Genomic DNA, 18282 nt, shown 5'->3' with positions numbered 1-18282 from the left:
GGGGTGTGTGTGTGTGTGTGTGTGTGTGTGTGTGTGTGTGTGTGTATATATATATATATATATATATATATATATATAGTGGAATACTACTCAGCCATAAAAAAGAATGAAATAATGTCATTTGCAGCAACTTGGATGGACCTAGAGATTATCATACTAAATGAAGTAAGTCAGAAAGAGAAAGACAAATACCATATGATATTTATATGTGTAATGTAAAATATGACACAAATGAACTTACCTATGAAACAGAAACCAACTCAGATATAGAGAACAGACTTGTGTTCACCAAGGGGGGGTGGGAGAGGGATGGACTGGGAGTCTGGGATTAGCAGGTGCAAACTATTATGTATAGAATGGATAAAGAACAAGGTCCTACTGTATAACACAAGGGAACTATATTCAATATCCTGTACTAAACCATAATGGAAAGGAATACAAAAAATAATATATATATAACTGAATCACTTTGCTGTACAGTAGAAATTAATACAATATATAAATCAACTATACTTCAATAAATTTTTAAAAAAATTCTCCCCATAAATGCAGATGCTCATATGAGCATACATAAGCATTTTCATGACATTCATGAGCATTTTATTACTAGCACCATGTAATATAAACAGCTGAAAATAATCAGAAAAAACACTCAGCAGAAAAATGTTCCATCAGTCATCCATTTTGTTCTAAACTATTTTCATAAGTTAGATAAATATTTAATTTGCTATATAATACTTCTGAAAAAAAATTAGTTTCTCGTATCCTACCCTCAACATAATGTAATCATGAACAAATCAGAAAATGAAGGTAATTTTAGATAAACCCTGTAGCAACAACAGACTTTGACCAGCTGAGAACTCACTACCACCCACAATTCATTTCTTTAAATATAAAAACTACCTCACAAAATACTGAATAGCAACTCTTCATGGGTTAACAAGCAAAACAATTATTAAATTTATTAACAAAGAACAAGTTAAATTGAAAACAAAATTCCCTAAGTCTGTCATTCAATTAGCATGCTTGGGGATCATTTAAAAAATCTTGAAAGATGAAGGTAGTTTGTCCTCTCTCTTGAAAAGCTTTTAACATGAATTCCATATGTGTTTATTATTCCTTTCCATCAAAAATTTGATAAAGACAAGCCCTCCCAGAAGTACAGCTGTTGTAGCAAGATAAGCTTTCCTGCTGGAAACCCAATTGGTACTTCATTGACATAGATCTGTATTAAAGGAGCAAAAATCTGTGATGTTGCTTAATTTTTATTAACCAACCAAGAGCTTCATTCACGTTCAATTGTCAATAAATGTATCAGTCTAGTCCTAGAAATAGTCATTTATGTGTGTGCCCCAGTGAATAATAATATAAGCAGGATAAATAGAAGTCATTATTTTACTAATGATATATATTAAAATGAACAGATGGGTAGCTTAAATATTTGGGTACGTTTTATTTTTTTAATTTTATATTTCTATTTATTGGCTGTGTTGGGTCTTCGTTGCTGCACGCAGGCTTTATCTAGTTGCAGCGAGTGGGGGCTACTCTTCATTGTGGTACGCGGGCTTCTCATTGTGGTGGCTTTTCTTGTGGAGCAAGAGGTCTAGGTGCGCGGGCTTCAGTAGTTGCGGCACACGGGCTCTAGAGTGCAGGCTCAGTAGTTGTGGCGCACAGGCTTAGTTGCTCCGCAGCATGTGGGATCTTCCCGGACCAGGGCTCAAACTCACGTCCCCTGCATTGGCAGGCGGATTCTTAACTACTGGGCCACCAGGGAAGTCCTGGGTACTTTTTAATTTCAAAGCTTCCCCCTTCACTCCAATCCAGGGAATGCCCTGCTACCAGAATTACATGTTTGATATACATATCCCTATATACAGTGATATATAACAGGGGTCCCCAACCCCTGGGCCGCAGGCCAGTATAGAGCCGGGCTGCACAGCAGGAGGTGAGCGGCGGGTGAGTGAGCGAAACTTCGTCTGCCACTCCCCATCGGTCCCCATCGCTGGCATTACCGCCTGAACCATCCCCCCTCCCCCACCCCTGCCCGTGGAAAACCTGTCTTCCACAAAACCGGTCCTTGGTGCCAAAAAGGTTGGGGACCGCTGATATGGGATATGCTGGAAACTCTTCAGCAGGTTACTACTTTGCCTAAAAGTTCAAAGGATGAAACAGTCAGCATCTCCCTTCATGATCTGTTACTTGCCCCTTGAATTTTTTTTTTTAACATCTTTATTGGGGTATAATTGCTTTACAATGGTGTGTTAGTTTCTGCTTTATAACAAAGTGAATCAGTTATACATATACATATGTTCCCATATCTCTTCCCTCTTGCGTCTCCCTCCCTGCCACCCTCCCTATCCCACCCCTCCAGGTGGTCACAAAGCACCGAGCCAATATCCCTGTGCCATGCGGCTGCTTCCCACTAGCTATCTACCTTACTACGTTTGTTAGTGTGTATATGTCCATGACTCTCTCTCGCCCTGTCACAGCTCACCCTTCCCCCTCACCATAACCTCAAGTCCGTTCTCTAGGAGGTCTGCGTCTTTATTCCTGCCTTACCCCTAGGTTCTTCATGACATTTTTTTTTCTTAAATTCCATATATATGTGTTAGCATACGGTATTTGTCTTTTTCTTTCTGACTTACTTCACTCTGTATGACAGACTCTAGGTCTATCCACCTCATTACAAATAGCTCAATTTCGTTTCTTTTTATGGCTGAGTAATATTCCATTGTATATATGTGCCACATCCTCTTTATCCATTCATCCGATGATGGGCACTTAGGTTGTTTCCATCTCCTGCCCCTTGAATTTTAACACCACTCCAGGGATGGTGACTGCTTCTAGTTCCCTAAATATTAGTTTTTGTTTTGTGTCTTAAGCCTTGTGCCTCTGTCGAGAATGTTCTTTCCATCTTGTTTCCTTTTAAATCCTGTATAGGTATCACCTACTCTGTTAGACCTCCCCTGACAGCTTCCATCCCAGACAGCCTTAGCCATCCTCTCTTTTATAACACTCTGTGTCTTTTCAGTACTTAAACTATCACCTGTGCACTATTGGTTTATTAACATGCTTGATTCTTCTACTAGCTTGTGAAGCTCCTTGAAGGCAGGACTTTCTCTTATTCTTATGTATCTCAATGTCAAGTACATTGCCTGGAATTTGGTTAATGTTCAGTAGATATTTGTTGAACTGAATGCTAAACTGTCTAATTAGGAAGGTCACCTAGTAACTGAGCACAAATTAGCTACAAGAAAATAAGTGTTAAACTAAGGCAAAGGTCATGCTGAATGAACACAGAAGTTGTGGTAAAATTGATGATTGCAGGGGTTAGAGAAGAGTTTTGTGGGAGAGGCAGCATTGGGATGAGATTTGAAGAGTTTGATGTCAAAAGAATGGGGAAAATAGCATCTGAGGCTGCAGGATTAAGAGAAAAAATATTTACAGCAAGGAGATATGAACATGTATGGAAATTCAGGAAACTGTAAGCAGATCAGCATGGCTGGGGAGCCCAAACTGAGGGAAAGTAGGAAATTAAGCAGAAAAGGGAGTTTGGGCCAAGATTGTGAAAGCCTGAAATGTCATTTGGATATTTGTTTGGATGCCATTCTGAAGATGAATGGAGAGACATGAAAAGTTTCTGGGGCAGAAAAGTGACAGGATAAAAATCTACACTTTGAAAAAACAACTACATTTACAGTAGCATCGAAAAGAATAAAATAGGAATAAACTTAGCCAAGGAGGAGAAAGACTTGTACACTGAAAACTACAAAATATTACTGAAAGAAATTTTAAAATACATAAATAAATGGAAAGATATCTCATGTTCATTGGTTGGAAGACTTAATATTGTTAATATGACAATACTACCCAAAGCAATCTACAGGTCCAATGCAAGCCCTATCAAAATTCTAATGCCTTTTTTGTTGTTGCAGAAATTGAAATATCCATCCTAAAATTCATAGGGAAGCTGAAGGGACCCTGAATAGCCAAAACAGTCTTAAGAAAGAATAAAGTAGGAGGACTCACACTTCCTTATTTCAAAACTAACTACAAAGCTACAGTAATCAAAACAGTGTAGTACTGGCATAGGACAGACATCCAGACCAACGGAATAGAATAGAGAGCCCAGAAATAACCTCTTGCACATATGATCAAGTGATTTTCAACAAGGATGCAAAGACCATTCAATGGGGGGGGGTGGGGGGATGGCAGGGTGGGAGACAGTCTTTTCAACAAATGAAGAAGAATGAAGTTGGACATGTAAAAAGATATCCACATGTAAAAAGAATGAAGTTGGACCCTTACCTTACACCATATGCAAAAATTACCTCAAAATAGATCAAAGACTAAACATAAGAGCTAAAACTGAAACTCCTGGAAAAGAACTTAGGACATGACATTGGATTTGACAATGATTTCTTGGACATCAAAAGCATAGACAACAAAAGAAAAAATAGATACATCAGACTTAATAAAAATTTTAAACTTTTGTGCAAAGGATACTATCAAGAGAGTGAAAAGGCAACCCATAGAATGAAACAAAGTATTTGCAAATCATATCTGATAAGGGATTAATGTCCAAAATATGTAAAGAACTCCTACAACTCAACGACAATAACAAAAAACATGATATTAAAAAAAATGGGCAAGGGTTTGAACAGATATTTCTCCAAGGAAGATATGTAAATGGCCAATAAGCACATGAAAATATGCTTAACATCACTAATCAATAGGGAACTGGAAATCATTGCAGCTCTATTTACAATAGCCCGGAGATGGAAACAACCTAAGTGCCCATCATCGGATGAATGGATAAAGAAGATGTGGCACATATATACAATGGAATATTACTCAGCCATAAAAAGAAATGAAATTGAGCTATTTGTAATGAGGTGGATAGACCTAGAGTCTGTCATACAGAGTGAAGTAAGTCAGAAAGAGAAAGACAAATACCGTATGCTAACACATATATATGGAATTTAAGGGAAAAAATGTCATGAAGAACCTAAGGGTAAGACAGGAATAAAGACACAGACCTACTGGAGAATGGACTTGAGGATATGGGGAGGGGGAAGGGTGAGCTGTGACAAAGCGAGAGAGAGGTATGGACATATATACACTACAAAACGTGAGGTAGATAGCTAGTGGGAAGCAGCTGTGTAGCACAGGGAGATCAGCTCGGTGCTTTGTGACCACCTGGAGGGGTGGGATGGGGGGTGGGAGGGAGGGAGACGCAAGAGGGAAGAGATATGGGAACATATGTATATGTATAACTGATTCACTTTGTTATAAAGCAGAAACTAACACACCATTGTAAAGCAATTATACCCCAATAAAGATGTTTAAAAAAAAAAAAACACACAATCAGATACCACTTCACACACATTAGGAGGGCTATTGTTGGCCAGGATGTGAAGAAATTGGAACTCTTTTGTGCATTGCTGGTGGAACTATGAAATGGTGCAGCTGCTATGGAAAACAGAATGGCATGTCCTTCAAAAAATTAAAGAATTTACCATATGATCCAGCAATTCTACTTTAGGTATATACCCAAGAGAATTGAAAGCAGGGACTTGAACAACTATTTATACATCCTTGTTTGTTGCAGCATTATTCACAATAGCCGAAAGGTAGAAACAACCCAAAAGTCTATTGACAGATAAATGGATAAACAAAATGTGGTGTACACATACAATGGACTATTATTCGGCCTTAAAAAGGAAAGAAATTTTGTCATGTGCTACAACATAGATGAACCTTGAGGACATCATACTAGGTGAAAGAAACCAAACACAAAAGGACAAATATTGTATGATTCCACTTGTATGAGGTACCCAGAATAGTCAAATTCATAGAGATGGAAAGTAGAGTAGTGGTTACTAGGGGCTGGGGAAGGTGGGAATGGGGAGTTATTGTTTATTGGGTACAGAGTTTCAGTTTGTGATGATGACGAATTTCTGGAGATGGATGGTGGTGATGGTTGCACAACAATTAATGTACTCAATGCCACTGAACTGTATGCTTAAAAATGATTAAAACAGTAAAATTTTATGATACATATATTTTACCACAATAAAAAAAGTCTACAGTTTAGAAGCTGAATTCTGATGGCACTGTTGAAGATAGATTGAAGAAGGTAAAAACTGGAGTCTGGGAGGCCTGCTTGCAGATTATATAATAACAATCAGAGTTTCTCAGAAGGGTCTACATCAGCACCAGGGCAGAGTAATGGAAAGAGAAGGGTAGTTACAAGGGCTATTTTAGATGTACAATCAATAGGAGTTAGACACTAACTGAATACTGAGGTGGAGATGAGTTATGGATTATCAAGGTTTCTAGGTCATATGACAATAAGAAGATAGGAAAGCGATTGCAGGAGAAAATTTGATAGGTATTTGTGTCATTTATAAAATATGAAATCAATTTAAATTAAAGGAATATAAAGCAATCATTTGCCCCTTTATCTAGATGCAGTGTGGTCAACTCTTTCTGTTCTGGTTTATTTGTACTACCAACGCTCATTAATGTGGCTAAGAGCCAGGTTCCAGATTTGGACTGCATTTTGCCACGTTTTGTTCTTTCTGTCACTAAATTTCATGACATCCGAGGTACAAGAGATAAGAGCTTTATCAGATGAGTCTAAATTCTATAGTACTTAAATTATGAGATAATCATACATACAGAAAAGTATATAAACATAATATACAGTTTACTGAGTAATAATAAAATGAAAAACTGTACCACCATCTAAAATGATCTCAGAAATACTCTGTGTCACCTTCCCCCTCCATCTTCCCTCAGGAGGATGACTTGTTCCTTTGCTTTTCTTTTTAGTTTTACCTCCAATGTACGGATTTCTAAGCAATATGCTGTTTAGATTTGAAAACTGAGTAAGAAGCACAAATTTAGCTGTGCAAAGAAGAGGACAAAAGTGCCACTGTTAGACTCAGTCGTTGCTGTGGACTAAATGTGTTCCCCCCAAATTCATATGTTGAAGCCCTGACCTCCACAGTGTGACAGTATTTGGAGATGGGGCCTTTGGGAGGTAATTAGGTAGTTAAAGTGAGGCTTTCATGGTGGGATTAGTGCCATTATAAGAAGACACAAGAGAGAGCTTGCTTTCTCTCTCTGTTCTCTGTCATGTGAGGACACAACCAGACATCTGCAAACCAGGAAGTAGGCTCTCACCAGACAGGGATCTGTTGGCACCTTGATCTTGGACTTCTCAGCCTCCTGAACTGTGAGCAATAAATGTTTGTTGTTGAAGCCACCCAGTCTATAGCATTTTGTTACAGCAGCCCGAGCAGACTAAGGTCATCATAGTCTGCGGGCATTAAATGGATTCAGGTTTCCTGAAAATTCAGAAGGGCCCTTTTGGGGAATTCAGGGAGCAAGGCTGTGAACGATTCCGGGAAATGAAAGATTTCCATTTGGGGGGCATCTGGTGGGGCTGAGCAGGGGCCAGGTACTGATGCCTGACATGAGCACAGTCATTTTCTGCTCGTAAGTAGACTATGGTCTAGCTCTAGTCCTCCTGTATCCATGCCCTCTCTTTCTTGTTTTACCCTCTGGTTTTGGTAGACCACATTCTTCGGTAGCTTCCTGAAAAAAGTTCATGGGAAGGGAATCTTTTTTGAAACTTTTGCATATCTGACTCAATATTACTTGAAGGTTTAGTTCAGTATCGAATTCCAAGTTGGAGGTAATTTTCTTTCAGAATTTTGAGTGTTTCACCATTGTCTTCTTGTTTCTGGTGCAACTGTTGCAAAGTCTGGAGCCATTTTGATTCCTAATGCTTTGTATTTTTTTCTCTCTGGAAGCACAACTAAGTTTTGAGGTAATTTGCTACATAGCAATAGTAACTAGGACATGTATTTGCTTGGGTAATTGATTCTAAGCTCAAAGAGATGGGGGTAGTAGTATATTTTCCAAGGATAGAATAGATGGGATTGAAATAGTTTTGCATTTTTAAAAAACTTTCTTCTGATATGCTTCTTATCTCTTATGGAAGAACTCTTTACTTAAGTAGATACAGTCACTGTATGAAATGGATTTTTGAGCACAGTCTATATCTCAAACGTCTGGTTCCGAGATTTGATTTGGGAAACATGTATCAGATCTGATTAAACCAACCTTATAGGGACTGTATAGATATTTTATACTATACTGAAATTCTGTGGTATCTTTTTCCCCCCTTAGGTGGTCTCAAAATTTCTGTTTAGTTAAACTTAACTTTTATTTATACAGGTATTATTATTATATTTCTATTTGAAGTTGGATCAAAGGAAAAAAATGAAGAGAGTAAATATGATAAAGAATGAGAATAGGACTTTCCTGTGATCAATGACTAAACGAGAACACTGTGTTTTCTCTGAATGGCAGTTAAGAGTCAGTGTTACTTTCTCAGGCTGATTAAAACTGAGAGCCCGGGCTAGCAAGATCAGTGTGGGAAAGGGGAGAGTTGAAGGATAGTTGAAGCTGAGGTGTCTTAGCTAAGGTATCTCAGAAAGCAGAGTCTGAGACAAAGACTTGGGAATGAGTATTTTGTTGGGAAGTGTGATCTCACGGAGAAAAGCAATGAAGAGGGGTACAAGGCAGAAAAGGAGGAGAAGCCAATATGGGGAGGTGTTAGCCAACATGGCCACTGCTGTGCGTGGATGACTGCTTGATCCTACAGGGCCATTGGTCTGAGGGGAGAGATGGAAAGCATTTATTCATTAGCTCCCATGTCCCTCAGTCAAAACTTTACCCCATGGAGTGTTAATTCCCCTACACTTCTGGGTTTTGCCTACATGAGCATAGAGCAGGTCATCGTGACATCCCCACGTTACAGCATCAGAGAGGCCCGGGGAGGGAGGTGAGAAGCATATGATACAGGGCTATGGTGAGGCTGTTAAGTTGCATCTGTGGGAACGTGATGAGTGCCCAAGCAGCACTGGTCACCACAGTAGTGCCTGGAATAAGAGAGAGATGAGTATGAGAGTATGCGGGGGGGAGGGGGGACTAATCTGAAAACATAGTTAATAAGTGGAAGTTTTCATATTGAATCATGAGACCCCTGAGAAGACTTTCCCCCTTTCTAGGCAAGAGGTGGCAGACTTCTCTGCACAATCTGATCATAAAGGGAAAAATTTTAAAGATGCTAAATCACTGGGATTTTCAACAAAATGGTCTAGCTAGGTCATTCCACAATGCATCCACAGTTGACAAACCCAACCCATTCGCATAATTTCCAAACAGCTTTTTAGTCTCTTACTCTTAAATATGAGTAGAGATCTCAGGCCCACAAGAGAAAAGCTCATAACATGGCCTACGGATGCTGAAGCAACAAGCAAGCAGGGAAAAGCAACTTGGAGGAAACAGGAACTATTCTTAGAACAGGAAATTTCTAAAAACCTATTAATATCCTCAGAGATCGAGGATGTGGCACCTATGAAACAAAAATGGGGTGCTTTTAAAAAGGAACATTCAGAGAACAAAGTATAATAACAAAAATTCAATAGATGAGTGGGAAAGAAAAGTTACGACTATCTCCTGAAAGTAGATCAAAAGAACATGTATAGGAAGAAATGATAAGAAAATCGGAGGAGCTTCCAGAAAGAACAAAGTGTGAATATTAGGAGTTACAGAGAGAACAGAGAAAATGGAAGGAAAATAATTACTAAGATTATTGATTCAAAAAGATTTCCCAGAATTGACAGACATGAGTGTCCAGACTGAAAGGCCCACCACGGTGTCTGACCCATAACATGCATATAGAGCAAAACCAAAGCACATCATTACAAAATATCAGAACCCTCGGGACAACAGAAAGATATTTAAATCTCCCCACGCAAAAGAATCAGGAAAAATAATGGCATTCGACTTCTCAACAGCAATACAGCAAACTAGGGAACAATAGAGCAATGCTTTCAAAATTTGGAGGAAAAATGGTTTCTAATATAGAATACTATACCTAGCCAATCAAGTGGAAAGTAAATAAAGACACTTGCAGACATGCAAGATCTCAGAAAATTGGCCACCCATATATTTTTTCTCTGGAAGCTACTGGAAGATGTGCCCCACCAAAAAGAGGTATTAAACTAATAAAGTGGAATATATGGGAGCCAGGAAACAGAAGATCCAGCAAAGGGAGGTTATGGGGATAAAATAGTGAAACGTGCATCGAAAACTAAAAGCAGGGGCTTCCCTGGTGGTGCAGTAGTTAAGAATCAGCCTGCCAATGCAGGACATGGGTTCAAGCCCTGGTCCAGGAAGATCCCACAGGTAGTGGAGCAACTAAGCCGGTGTGCCACAGCTACTGAGCCTGTGCTCTAGAGCCCACGAGCCACAACTACTGAGCCCATGTGCTACAACTACTGAAGCCTGCGCACCTACAGCCTGTGTTCCGCAACAAAAGAAGCCACCACAATGAGAAGCCCGCGCACCACAATGAAGAGTAGCCCCCGCACGCCACTAGAGAAAGCCCGTGTGCAGGCAACAAAGACCCAATGCAGCCAAAAATAAATTAAGTTTTTAAAAATCTTAAAAAATAAGAAAACTAAAAGCAAGAAAAACAAAAAGATTTTCAGAGAAGGAAAAGAAACATGGCTTAGTTGTGAAAGTGGTTTACATTGTTCAAGTAATGTAAACAGTGAATAATGATCTGACTAAATTTTGATAAAACTATAGTGGGGGGTGGGAAGAGTGAGTGTTAATGTATGGTGGTCATGGTGGGGCTCATGAGAAAGCTAAACCCCCTTTTCCACTGGTGGAAAGTTAATAGATTATAACTTTTTAAAAAGTGGAAATAGGGAATTCCCTGGTGGTCCCATGGTTAGGACTCGGCACTTTCCCTACTGAGGGCCTGGGTTCAATCCCTGGTCAGGGAACTAAGATCCCACAAGCTGCGGGTGCAGTCAAAAAAACACAAAAGTGGCAATAAAAGCAGGTTTTTTAGAAATACAGGGGGTAAATATTCACACAGCTAAAAGAATTTTATGTGGTTGCCTCTAAGGGAAAAGAAATGGGCATCTGAAATTACCCGTGAAGTTATTTACTAAATGTCTATTTGGTGGAATCCCCTGTTATTCAATTGTGATTAGTCTAAGAAATATTGCTTTCAAGTTTATTGATAGTGTAAGTGCTTAATCTTCACTCTTAAAATATTAAAGTTCATTTTAAAAATTCATTTTTAATATTCACTTAGTATCCAAAATATATAGTACAAGTTGTTCTACTTATGGATTCTAGCAGGTATTGTGCAGCATTTAACCACATATAATGACAAGATTATCTATTTGTTTAAAAGTCCATTGGGTGGATTTAAATGATTCTGCTGAAGAATAATGTTTTCCCTGAAAATAACAAAAAACATTCTACATCCTAGGAAATGGCTATTGTAAGCAGCATGAGAAGATGTTTTGGTCAGTGAGAATAGTTGGGTATGTATTTAACCAACTGTATTATATTAACCAGATTATGATTATGGGTGTAATTATTTAATTCTTTTTTGAGATATGAAGAATTTTGAAAGCATAGAGAGCAAAATAATGATGCTACCCATACAATGAAAGGGGAATTTTGCATAACGCCCTTACATTTGAATTGAGACCTGGGATGCTGGTATTTACACACTGATGAACTCTGTTAGAAACTTTTATTATCTTGAGGGATAAGAATGGCCTTTGGTAATTTGAGACTTTTGGCTCATAGCTGCTCTAAAACTTAGATTGACTTGAAGTTCAGTGTGCTGGTTACTCTCCATCTGGCTGCTCCTCCCAGCCACATCCATTCTTTACCCTTCTCTTCCCTGCTCTGTGGCCTGGGGGGCCGATCTCCATGGAGTTTTTTACCAGGCTCTCTTGCCCTCTGGCTTCTTGCTTCTGGTTGGATTCAGTCCGCAGGAGGAATGGCAAGAGACTGCTGAGGGGGAGGAGATGCGAGGAAAAAGTGAATGTGTTATTTTTTCTCTTGTTTTCTTATTGCCTTGTGGCCTCAGTTCTGTCAGGCCCCACATCCCAGGAAAAAATGGCTTGTTGCGGATGGAGTACAGAGATATATAGTGGACTGAGATGGTGCCGGAAAACTCAGTTGGACCCAAATCCTGAAGGCCTCTATTTGTTTTGGATTTTATTCTGAAGGGTACAGGGATTTATGAAAGAATTCCAAGGGGGGGTTCCTGTTTATAAAGTAACTGTCCCAGACCAGACAAGAGATGGCAAATTATAGAATTAAAGCAGTTCTGGTGAGTATAGAGGGGAAGGAATAGATTTCAGGTACTCCTATCACTCCCAGGAAGGAAGGTGTAAGTGGAGGCCTGTAGGGAGGCTGGAACTCCCATCTCCACCCAGCAGTAATGAGGAGTACCCCAGCTTGGATGTCAGAGGAGGCCAAGTGGGAACCTGGACTTTTACCTCCACCTGGTAGTAACAAGGCACCACTCCTTCCTTCTCCTGGAGTGGAGTCAGAAAAAAGCAGCCAAAAGGAAGGCCTAAAGAATATCCAGAGTCCTATAACATGTTAACCAAAATGTCCCAAATTAAATTGAAAAGTCATTGTCATCCCAAGAACCAGGTAGAGCTCAAATTGAATGAAAAAGTACATTCAACAGATGCTAATACCAAGGTGATAGAGATGTTAGAATTATCTGAGAAAGATTATAGAGTAATCATCATAAAAATGCCTCAACTAGCAATTACAAACATACTTGTACAAGTGAAAAAGTAGAAAGTCACCCAATATGAAACAGATCATTGGAATAGCTCTATGATTATTAAGCCCTATGAACTTGTAATTAAAATTTCCTCAAAAAGAAATCTTCAACCCAAGAAACTAGGGGTTCACTGGAAACTTCCTCTCAAGAGCCTTAACTTAATCACAACTTCTGGCATATAAGATAATATTCACCCTTTTGCCATATAAAGTGATATTCATGGGTTCTGGGGATTAGGATGTGGCCATATTTTGAGGAGCCACCATTCAGCCTACTACCTATAGCCATAGTAATCAAGATGTGTGATATTGATGCAGAAATAAACATAAACATCAATGAAACAGAACAGAAAACCGAGAAACAGATGCACACAAATGAGCTCAACTGATGTTATACAAAAAGCAAGAAAACCACTTCAACAAATAGCGCTGAAGATTTAGAACATCCATGAGGGGAGAAAAGAGCCTCTCTCCAAGTTTCACACCTTATTAAAAACTAACTCAAAATGGATCCTGTACTTTAAAATGTAAAACTATGCAGCTTTTAGCAAAAAAACGTAGGAGAAATTATTTGGGACCTAGGAGAAGGGAAAGAATTATTGGACTCAACTCCGAAATCACAGCTTATAAGAGGAAAAATGGACAAATCAGACTTTATCAAAATTAGAACTTCCTCTCTGACAGATCCTGTTAACAGAATGAAAAGATAAGCAACAGACTGGGAGGATTTATTTGCATACCACGTTATCTGACAGAAGATTTTTTTTCTAGAATATACAAAGAATGCTCAAAACTCAACAGTACAACACACACACAATCCACTTAGAAAATGACCAAAGATATGAACAGACATTCACCAAAGAGGATATACAGCTGGCAAATACACGAAAAGATGTTCAACACCATTAGCCATTAGGGAAATGCAAATTAAACCCACAATGAGATATCATGTGCACCTAACAGTGACTAAGATTAAAAAATAGTGACAACACCAAATGCTAGTGAGGATGCAGAGAAATAGGATCACTCATATATTACTAGTGAAAATAGTTTGCCATTTTCTTAAAATACTAAAATGAAATATGACCCAGCAATTGCACTCCTGGGCATTTATCCCACAGAATTGAAAACCTATGTTCACACAAAACCTGTACACAAATATTTATAGAAGTTTCTTTGTAATAGTTAAAAACTTCAAACAACCCTGATGAACTTTTATGGGTGAATGGTTAAACAAACTATAGTTTTAAAAAAAACCCTCAAATCTGTCTAAAAACCAAGTCATACCTTATTAAAAAATTAACTCAAAATGGATCAGGGACTTAAATGTAAGATGTAAAACTATAAAACTTCTAGCAAAAGACATAGGAGAAAAATCTATAAATTGGACTTCAAAATTAGAAACTTCCTAGAAAAATTAGAAACTTCCATGGTATACCATGGAATACTGTGCAACAATGAAGAGGAATGGACTACGGATACACACAACAGCCTGGATAAATATCCAGAGAATTATGCTGAGTGAAAAAAGCCAAAGGATGCATACCCTATGGTTCCATTCACATAACATTCTTGAAATGATAAAATGATTGAAATGGAAAACAGATTAGTGGTTGCCAGGGGTTGAGGAGGTGGGCATGTGTGGAGCTGGAAGTAAGTGCGTGTGGTTATAAAGAGCAACAGGAGGCATCCTTGTGGCGATGGAAATGTTCTGTATCTTAACTGTATCCATGTCAATATCCCGACTGTGGTATTGCACTATATATAGTTTTACAAGTTGTTTCCTTAGAAGAAACTGGGTAAAAAGTACTTGGGATCCCTCTGTATTATTTATAATAACTACATGTAAATCCGTAGTGTTCTCAAAATAAAAATTTTAATAATAGTATTATTATGAAGCAAACAACTGTGTAACCACCCTATATAGTTGGCCAGCATCTCAGAAGCCCTCTGCCCACCTCATCCCATTCAAAATTACTCCTTCCCCTAAAAGTAACCTCTGTTTTGACTTTTTATGGTACTAACTTTCTGGCTTATGTTTATAGTTTTACCACCTAAGTTTGCATCCTCCAAGATAGCAGAGTTTTTCCTGTGTGGTGTTTTTTTTTTGTTTTTTTTTTTTTTCCTGTTTACTGCATGCTTACTTCCTGGCTTATTTATTTCTGTTTATTTTTTAGTTTTTTCATTCCTTCTATTTTATTTGAGTTTACATTGTTGTTCTCTCTCTAACTTCAAGAGATGAATGCTTATCTCATTTATTTGTAGACTTTGTCCTTTTCAAAGGCCAGTATACACTTTTAAGATGAAATGTTTTCCTCTAAATACTGCTTTAGCTGCATCCCCAACCAGGTTTGATATGAAGTATTTTCATTATCACTGTGTTAAAAACATCTTATAAGATCACTATGTTGTTTTTTTTTTTGCTGTACGCGGGCCTCTCACTGCCGTGGCCTCTCCCGTTGCGGAGCACAGGCTCTAGACGCGCAGGCTCAGCAGCCATGGCTCACGGGCCCAGCCGCTCCGCAGCATGTGGGATCTTCCCGGACCGGGGCACGAACCCATGTCCCCTGCATCGGCAGGTGGACTCTCAACCACTGCGCCACCAAGGAAGCCCTATGATTTCTTTTTTGACTCCCACACAAGGATTTACTTTTATGTTGTTGTTTTGTAATTGATTTCTAATTTAACTGCAGTGTGGTGAGGGAACAGAGTCTGATTAATTACAATCCTTTTAAATTTGCTGAGAATGCTTTATAGCCAGTATATGGTCAATTTTCATAACTTATCTGTATGTGCTTTAGAAGTATTTGTAATATGGTAGTAGTTATGGTCAGTATTTTATATATGACCATTAGGTCAACTTTTCTCATTTTGCCATTCAAATCATATATTCTTACAGATTTTTGTCTGCTGTTCTTTTAATTACTGAGACTTAAAAATCTCCCATTATGCTGGTGGATTCCTCTACTTCTCAGCTTTCACTTTTTTTGAGGTCATCTTATTAAGGGCTTACACATTTTAACTGGCTATAGCTTCCTGGTCAATTGACCTTTTATTACTGTAAAGTGACTGTCATTAATTTAGTATTGATTCTTGCCTTAAGGTCAATTTCATCTGATATTAATACAGTATACCAGCCTTCTCACTGTTAACGTTTGCATAGTATATCTATTCACAACCCTACAAGACATTCTTTTTATTATTTAATACATTTGGAGTTACCCATCTACGTGTTAGCTTTTTACCCTTTATTTTTTCTCCCAACTCGGACTTTCCATCTGGGATCATTTTCTTTTTGCCTAAAAGGCACCTTTTTATAATTTCCTATAGTGAGACTGTGCTCTTGGCAAACTCTCTTAGTTTTTGTCTGAAAAAAAATTTTTTTCCTGATCCCTGATAGATATTTTTGGTTGCTGTAGAATTCTAGGTTGATGGTTATTTTCTTTTAACTATATTAAAGATATTTTTCCATTGTCTTCTGCCTTCTGTTGTCTTCTGCCTTCTGATGAAGAAATCAGATAATTTCTGATTGCTACTAATGGTTGCCTTTTTGAGGATAATATATTTCATTTTCTCTGGCCAATTTTTAACACTTAATTTTTTGGTTTTCTTTAGTTTCGCTATTTATTTCACTTTTATTTGTATTGCTTGGGATGTGTTGAGCTTCTTGAGTCAGAACTCCTGTTTTTCATCATTTGCTTGACAACATCAACCATCCTTTCTTCAAGTATTGCCCTCTGCCCTCTTATCCTCACCTTGGGGGACTCCATCGATTGTATTTTAGATTTTCATACTGCTTCTTCTAAGTCTACCATATCTTCTGTATTTTCTATCTTTTTGTCTTCCTAATCTAGTCTGACATTATTTTCTTTCTAACTGGATTGCTTAGTTATAACAACCTATGATCCAGTTAACTAACCCTTTCTTTTCCTAGCTATATCATCACACTTGTTTCTCATTTATTTAAACTTATTTTGCACAGCTGTTTTATAGTATGTACCTGTTAAATCCAATGCCTGCAGATGCTGTGGGTCTGGTTTGGTTTGTTATTTCTCCTTCCTTTTGCTTATAGAGTCCGATGTGGCGGGGAGAGGGTTCTTTGGCTACAGTTTGGACATTGTATTTGAAAAATTATTTGTAGAAATACGTTAAGGCCAAGAATTGAGGTGCTTTACTTCAGAGAAGAGTTGCACTTGCCTCTGCCAGATTCCTGGGTTACTACTAATTCAGAATCACTTTAAAGCAAGTTTAAGCCTTGTCAAGACAGGTGATTTGAAAACTGGCCATAATTCTGTGAGGGCTGTTGTACTTCTGGTTCATCCTGTCTTATTAGACTCCCTGCTAATGTCCTGGGCTTGATTCTGTCCTTCTATTCTGGATAAATGATTTCTCTTCATTTTTGGCCTCATAATTTCTTACTGTATTATTATATTTTCATGATATTAAGATTTTTAAAAATGTTTTACCCACACTTTTTGTTGTTTTCACCATATAAATTAGCCTTCAATGACAGGATGACATATGGTATCTTCTTTTGTCAGTTATATAAAGTTCTTAATAGCTACAAAGTTCTAAATTTAAAGAATGGGATCTGAAGAAAAAAATCCACAGTTAAAACTTCATTTGATAAGATCAGGAAGCATTATGATTTCTCCTCATAGATTAAAACATCTTTGGGTCCAAAACATAATAGTCCTCTCTTGAGTGCTCTTTTAAGTTTCTATTAGTAGAACAAATAAATATAAGCAACAATGGAAGACTAGGAAATTTAAAAGCAGTTGAAGTTCTAGAAACACATCAGAAAGTAGTGTAACTAAGGTAATGTATTAGTTTCCTAGAGCTGCTAAGAACAAATTACCATAAACTGTGTGGCTTAGAACCACAGAAACTCATCTCTTACAGTTCTGGAGGCCAGAAGTCCGGAATCAAGGTGTCAGCAGGGTGGTGCTCCCTCCAGAGGCTCTACCGGAGAGAATCTGTCCCTGGCCTTTTCTAGCTTCTAGTGGCTGCAGGTGTCCCTGGCTTGTGGCCGCCTCACTCCAATCTCCCTCATGGTCACATGGCTTCCTCCTCTTCTGAGTCTTCTGTGTGTCTATCAAATCTCCCTCTGCCTTTCTCTTACAAAAACACTTGTGATGGCATTAGGACTCATTCACGTAATCTAGGATAATCTCCCCATCCCTAAATCCTTAACTTAATTCCATCTGCAAAGGCTTTTTTTTTTCCCCCACATAAGGTCACATTCACAGGTTCCAGGGATTAGGACATGGATTATTTTTTTAAGGGCCACCACTGAGCCCACTACAGGTGCTATGATGCAAAACAAAATTAAATATAGCTATTGTTGTGATAAAATCTTGTTAAGATGAATAATAGTTGCTAAGAAATAAATTTGAATATTGCTCCAGGTCAAATTTGGAGTGTCCAACTTATTCTTTATACTTTTTTCATTCTTCCACCTTCCCTTAGTGTCTCTTACTTAAATCATGACAGTCATATCCTCCTCTCACATCCAGTTACCTAAAAAAGAAAGTGGTTACATGTGTGTTTGTCTTCCATACAAAAATATCTAAGGCTGCATGGAAA

This window comes from Tursiops truncatus, chromosome 2 (assembly GCF_011762595.2).
Source record: "Tursiops truncatus isolate mTurTru1 chromosome 2, mTurTru1.mat.Y, whole genome shotgun sequence".
Taxonomy (NCBI): Eukaryota; Metazoa; Chordata; class Mammalia; order Artiodactyla; family Delphinidae; genus Tursiops; species Tursiops truncatus.
Note: the sequence above shows the minus strand (reverse complement) of the source record.